We start from the raw sequence: 6,000 nt of genomic DNA, 5'->3' as shown, positions 1-6,000 counted from the left end.
GCTAGACAACAACAGCAGTAGCAGCAGCAAGAACTTCGGTGTTCGCCGCTCAAAGAAGATTCTCTTTTATACACTAAAATCCGTCTGTTCTTCAAGTTAATGTGAGCCATATTCTGCTTCGAATTGAGTATTAAATACTTTTCAAAACAGTCGGTTCATTGTGCTGCAATGAACTTGTCAATGTCGAAAAAATAAAACAGATTTCGTGGTACCGTCTACCACTTTTATTGCTGTAATAATTCCAAATCACATGATGCAAATTGTTCGTACTCTACTATATACAAAATATGTGTACTAAACTGATAAAATCATCCAAGTCCGTTACTTTTCTTGTCGTTTTACCAGCCTATGATTCCGAAATTCTGAAAGCGATTATCGTTTGGACGTTGCCCGTCATTTTCGCCCTCTTCCCCACTCATTGCCACTAGCGTCGACTCTCGATTCATTTCGTGTACGTTTCGTCTTTGCAATGCCACCGATGATATTTTCAGTTCACCAGCGACATCCGATTGCGGTGCGTTAAAGTGTCTTGTTACCGAGTTTCTTCCCCACTTTTTTCACTGTTCGGTGGCTCAATTAAATTTTAATGCGGTGATATACTTAATTCTTTATATTTCGGTGTTAATTTCAATTTTTTTTGTGTTATTTTTAGACTTTTTTATAGAATGGACGATGAATTGATGGTGAGTTGCTTAATTAAATTTATTTCATTCGAATATATTAGAATTAATTAAGTCTGTAGCAATAAAAACCTTAATTTTCTTCAATAAATTGCATTAAAAAAATTGAGCGTATTAAAAATTTCTTTTAGGTAAGTCGTAAAAACTTCTGTAATGAAATTATTAGGCTGGTAATTTCATTGAAATTATCCTTTTTCGAATTTCCAATACTGACGGCAACTTTTTTCTAGTTTTTTACTCATTTTTTCCACCAGAATGCTGTTGCTACTTGAAAAATATCTACGTCATCATATAGAACTTAAAAAAAAGTCCTGCCACATTAAGAGAGGCTTTAGATATATAAAAATAAGGAAAAGAAATATCGTATTTGTTAGAATTATAGAATTTTTGAACAAATACATATGGTAGTAAAAATTAGAACTTTGTCTTTTTTCTGAGTAGGTAGACAATAGAAGATCCAAAACTGTGGTAAATTATGTGACTATCTAAACTGTATAATTCAATAATTTATAGTATATTTCATTATTCAGCTTTCTCAAAGAATAATTAGCTACCGTCGCTTTTAGGTATCATGCTTTAAGATATAAAACATAGAATAGGTAATGATCGTAGATTGGTATTAATACAAATATACTTTATAAAAAAGAAGAGGTGAAAATGATTTTTTTTAATATTTTAATGAAGACGCTTGTAGGTAACTTTTCATTGCACGAACTGTTTGGAGGGGACGCGCGATAGTGCTTTTTATGGAGAAGGCGCATAACGCTTACATTTGAGCCTGCAACGTTGTATGCCTGACCTTGTTAATAGTAATTAAAATTGACAATTTTATTGGAAATTGTAATATCATTGAGTTAGAGTACTTCAGTTCTAAAACTAAGTAGACTGAAAGTTCAGAGTCCGGATTACTTTTAGTAATTGAAAACCTTTTTTAAAAATAGCTTAAATGGTTGTGAGAATCGCATCCAAATAAAAAATAAAGAACGTTCGGAATATGTAAAGATTATGTAAAGCTGCCGTTTGGATTCATCTTTTGCAGTGAATCACTCCGCTTTGAGTTTTCTTGTTTCTCCAACCTGTTACAGCTTCTTGCTCGCTCCCTTCACTATCCTTTTTCACTTCCCCCTGTCCTCAACGACTTGTCTCCAGTACCCCCACCAGTGCAATATCCTGCATAGTTCCCAGCGTGCTTTGGATCGACCTCTTGGACGTCCTATGGCTGGCTTCAACTCTGGATTTTCCGTATGAATTGAATTTTTCTTGTCAAATAATTTTTTTATGACACATTTTTTAGCAACTGTTCTAGGTGGTTAGTCTCGTACAAGGTTTTGAATAATACATTTTTGTGTTAGTCGTAAAGCTTAAAACAACTAAATACTATTGATATCTTATTTAATGAATCGTCTAGTGAACAAAGTTTATTTTAAAGTTTATGTGGAACTCTGTATTGCTAGAAAATTCTATACAATAAAACCTTGTTTCTCCTGAGAAGAAGTCATTATCACCTCCTCATTTCCCACAAACATAATAATTAGTTCTAATTTTCCCTCCGTTAACATTTCCAGAACATTTATATTTCTCTGCTACGATATGTTTTATACCGTTCTACCAGTTACTTATCGGGTGTGATATTACAGACATCTTGAAGTTGAAATATCAACTTGAAGTAACTACTTAAAGAGCAGATACTTTAGGTTACCGTCAATTAATACAACAGCTTTGCTCAAACCCATCAAAAAACCATTCTTAGTACGGCCACGATTCTGCGTAATAGAAAGTGTTTTAACCGTTATACGAACGATTCAGTTTTGTGTTCCAACCGACTTATTGTTTGTGAATCGTTTCCGAACGGTCTCCTCGATACTTATTCAATAGCAAGTAGTGTTACCAGAATCGAGCATAGCCGGAAATTGCGCAGAAAATATCATTTACACGCTTACAGAAACCGTTCCAAGAACGGTCCAGCTTATCAAGTTGGAACAAACCTTAATTATTGCATCTTGTGTAAGGATTGTAGTGCGTTGCATTAAAAATGTTGGAATTTTTCTATAGTCCTCCGGGAATGTAGTGGTTGAACCCTTTCATCTGACCATTTGAACCAAAATGTAAATAAAGTTGTGATCTTGAGTTTCTACAATTTCTCTTAGCGAAAGTTCGAAATCTCTCAAGCCAATATACAATTACCTTGTGTTGACGCGGGTATTGGGTATGGCAATGTTCAGAAGGAAAGTTTTAATGAGAATTTGCAAAATTTACCGATAATTACCATTTAGTGTAACAGAAGAAATAAACTACCAGATATATTTCATTCCAATTTTAATCACTTTTTTTTATTTCAATAAATTTTCTTTTTAAAGCAATATAAAATGTTAAGAAACGAAACTTATTATTAATTTGCATATGTACAAGTGCCAAGAACAGTTTCTAGTAGAAGCAGTTTTTTCCTCATATTTTTTGATTCAACAGATGATAAAAAACTAAATTTAGAAAACGTTTATTTATGTTAAAATGATAATAGGTAATGTGCAAAGGTGAGCTTTTAAAAAATGAACTCAAGACAGTAGCGGCTCGTGGTAATAAATTTTAGGTGTTCTACAAAGATTCCAAAAAAAAAACGTACGTTGTTGAAGTTTTGTCATCTTGTGTCAAATTTTTATTGAATTTATAAACCTACGTGCTGAAATGAGATGGATTGTGAAAACGGTTGCCATACAAAAAAAATATAAATCACCCAGCACTGGTCTACATCTTTATCGAGGTCTTTACTATACTTTACTACATAAGATGACTCATGAGTAATGTCGGTTTTCATATGTGAAAATTCCTACGCCTCAAATTAAATATCTCGTAACTTCTTAAGACTAGTCTCCAATTCTATGAAGAGTATTTTAGTTCCTTCTCATCATTCTCTATGTATTCTCTAGTATGGTTTATAATAAATAGTATGTAGTGCGATAAATATGAAATTCGTGTATTGTTAAGTTATGTAAAATTGAAGGGGAAGACACAGTTAATGAGATAACGGCACAGTTTTAGTTTAATTATGAAAATTTGATGCTTGAGGATCGTTCGCGATCAGGTTGTCCATCTGCGTGAGGTATTGAGATTAGAAGGGCAGCACTAGAAAACCATCATAGTACCAGCACTCGCCGATTATCGGATCCTCTGGAACCTTCTAAAGATACCATACATCGTTATTGAAAATTATTAAGTAAGATCTATTCAAGTTCTCGAATAGTGTCATATGAATAATTCAAGTAAAACGTCGATTGGAGCTGTGTAAGAGGCTTCTTGTCCTGTCGAAAGATGATCGTTTTATTAGACGCATTATTATTTACTATGGAAAATGGATTTATCTGAACATCCCAAATATGTAAAATTAGTGGTTAGACGAAGAAAAATTACCAAAATCCGTCACAAAGAGTTGTCAAATCGAGCGAAAAGTCTTGTTGTGTGTCTGTTGGAATTATAAAGGCTTATTGTACTTCGAAATCATTCCAGATAGTCGAGCTATCTAGTTAGACTAGACCAGTTCCACACATAAACAAAATATTCCGTTACCATAGCAACGAACAATAACTTATTAGAAGTGTCAGTGTAAAGTTTGACGTCAAAAAAGTAAACCAGAGTTACGCAATAAATAAAAGAAAAAAGATGTCCACCGAAATTGTGAAAATCTAAAAATTGGAGCATCGAGCCATCATCAAGTATTTAAAAGGGATAAGACGTAAGCAGATTTACGAAGATATGCTTAATACCCTTGGTGATCAATGTTTTTTGGGATTGCCATGGAGTAATCATGATTGATTTTTTAGATAAGGCCAGAATAATAACTGGAGATTACTATTCGACATTACTGACCACTCTATTAAAGAGAAAAGACGCGGAAAGCTATCCAAAGGTGTTTCGTTTTTGCAGGACAATGCCCCTGCACACAAACCTCATGTTGCCATGCAAAAAATTCTTGATTTAGTGTTTGAATTACTAGAACACCCCCCTTATTCATCAGATCTGGCTCCCTCCGACTATCATCTCTTTCCTCAACTGAAAAAAAGCTTGAAAAGTCGTAACTTTTGCTGGTTCGCTGTAATAAATGTATCCAATTAAGAGGAAAACATGTTGGGTAATAAAATATTTTGACATTGAAATTTTGTTTGGTTCTATAGTAGGATAAGAATTTTTCAATATATCCTCGTATCCCCAGATTGATGTAAACCATATATTGCGAAAATTGCAGCATTTAGTCTGGATCGCTATTTATTCACATCCAGTGCCGAATTCTTATATGGGAAAAATATGAATTATGAAAATTGGGACAATTTTTTGCTCCTAAGCCCAAAGAATGTTTTTATCAAGGATTCGACGGAAGAGAACCTTGGGTTGTTGATGATTTACAATATCTCTTGGTGTTTATTAAATTAAAAACAAACATCACACAACCTCTATTATACTATATTGTTATTCAGTTCAAATCGTCATACAGAACCAGAGAGTTAAGAAAATCGCATTTCGTCTGAAAATATCTTTAACTGTAGGATTTCTGAATGGTACGATTTCAGAAGAATATTGCAAAATAATTGTGATTTGATCACTTATGCATATAAAGTGCGCTCTTTTGTGAAATGTCAATACAACAAATAACCTAACAAATATTAGTTTTAAGTTAACAACTCGTGAACGGAAGCGATATGAAAATTCCCAGACAGCAATAGCTACTCGTACGTGGTATGGTAGAAATAAACTCATAAATAATGGAATAGAATAAATAATATATCGAATAAGACACGTTAACTTAAATATTTTGTCAATGTGTATTTATTAACTGGACAAGTTCAACAATGGAGGGGTGTGGTGAACCATCTTTTAGCAAAATGTGTGAAAAAACAGATTGAACGATTACCGATAAAAAATAGTCGGAGAATAACAAGGAGGAAAAAGCAACAACGGATCAGATATTTACCATTAAGACGATAATGGATAAAATAGATTTTTTAGTAGATATTTTTTTCGAAAGTGAATATTTCGACATAAAATAAGTCGACAGAATTTCACTCGCTAAACCAGTCTTAAGGTAACTCCTCTTGCACTTTTAGGGAATGATATGGATAGAATGAATTACGTCTAATAGTTCGCTGTACAGATGATCACTTTGTTAATACAAACAAAATAAGCTCTTTATATAGAATATTCTCGAGTAACAGTGAAAAACTTTCCCATTTGACGAGCCCGTCTTTCAATATTAGAAAATTTTTTTGGTTGAACTTTGAGGCCCAATATCTGCTCAAGGATGCAACTTGGTATAAAAGTAAACTATCCCAAA

The 6,000-nt window shown here is 33.3% G+C and overlaps 1 long non-coding RNA gene across 1 annotated transcript in view; it reads left to right on the top strand.

Annotated features, from left to right (window-relative positions):
- The first annotated feature begins 417 nt into the window (after positions 1–417).
- The window catches only part of LOC130901071 (uncharacterized), a 28,172-nt gene continuing 22,589 nt past the window's right edge, over positions 418–6,000 (top strand). Inside the window, exon 1 of the long non-coding RNA XR_009060242.1 lies at positions 418–683. This is a non-coding gene — a long non-coding RNA (uncharacterized LOC130901071). The remainder of the gene's footprint in view (positions 684–6,000) is intronic.

The sequence above is a fragment of the Diorhabda carinulata genome, chromosome X (assembly GCF_026250575.1).
Source record: "Diorhabda carinulata isolate Delta chromosome X, icDioCari1.1, whole genome shotgun sequence".
NCBI classification, from domain to species: Eukaryota; Metazoa; Arthropoda; class Insecta; order Coleoptera; family Chrysomelidae; genus Diorhabda; species Diorhabda carinulata.
The sequence above is the reverse complement of the archived record's forward strand: the minus strand, read 5'-3'. Positions and strand labels throughout refer to the sequence as shown.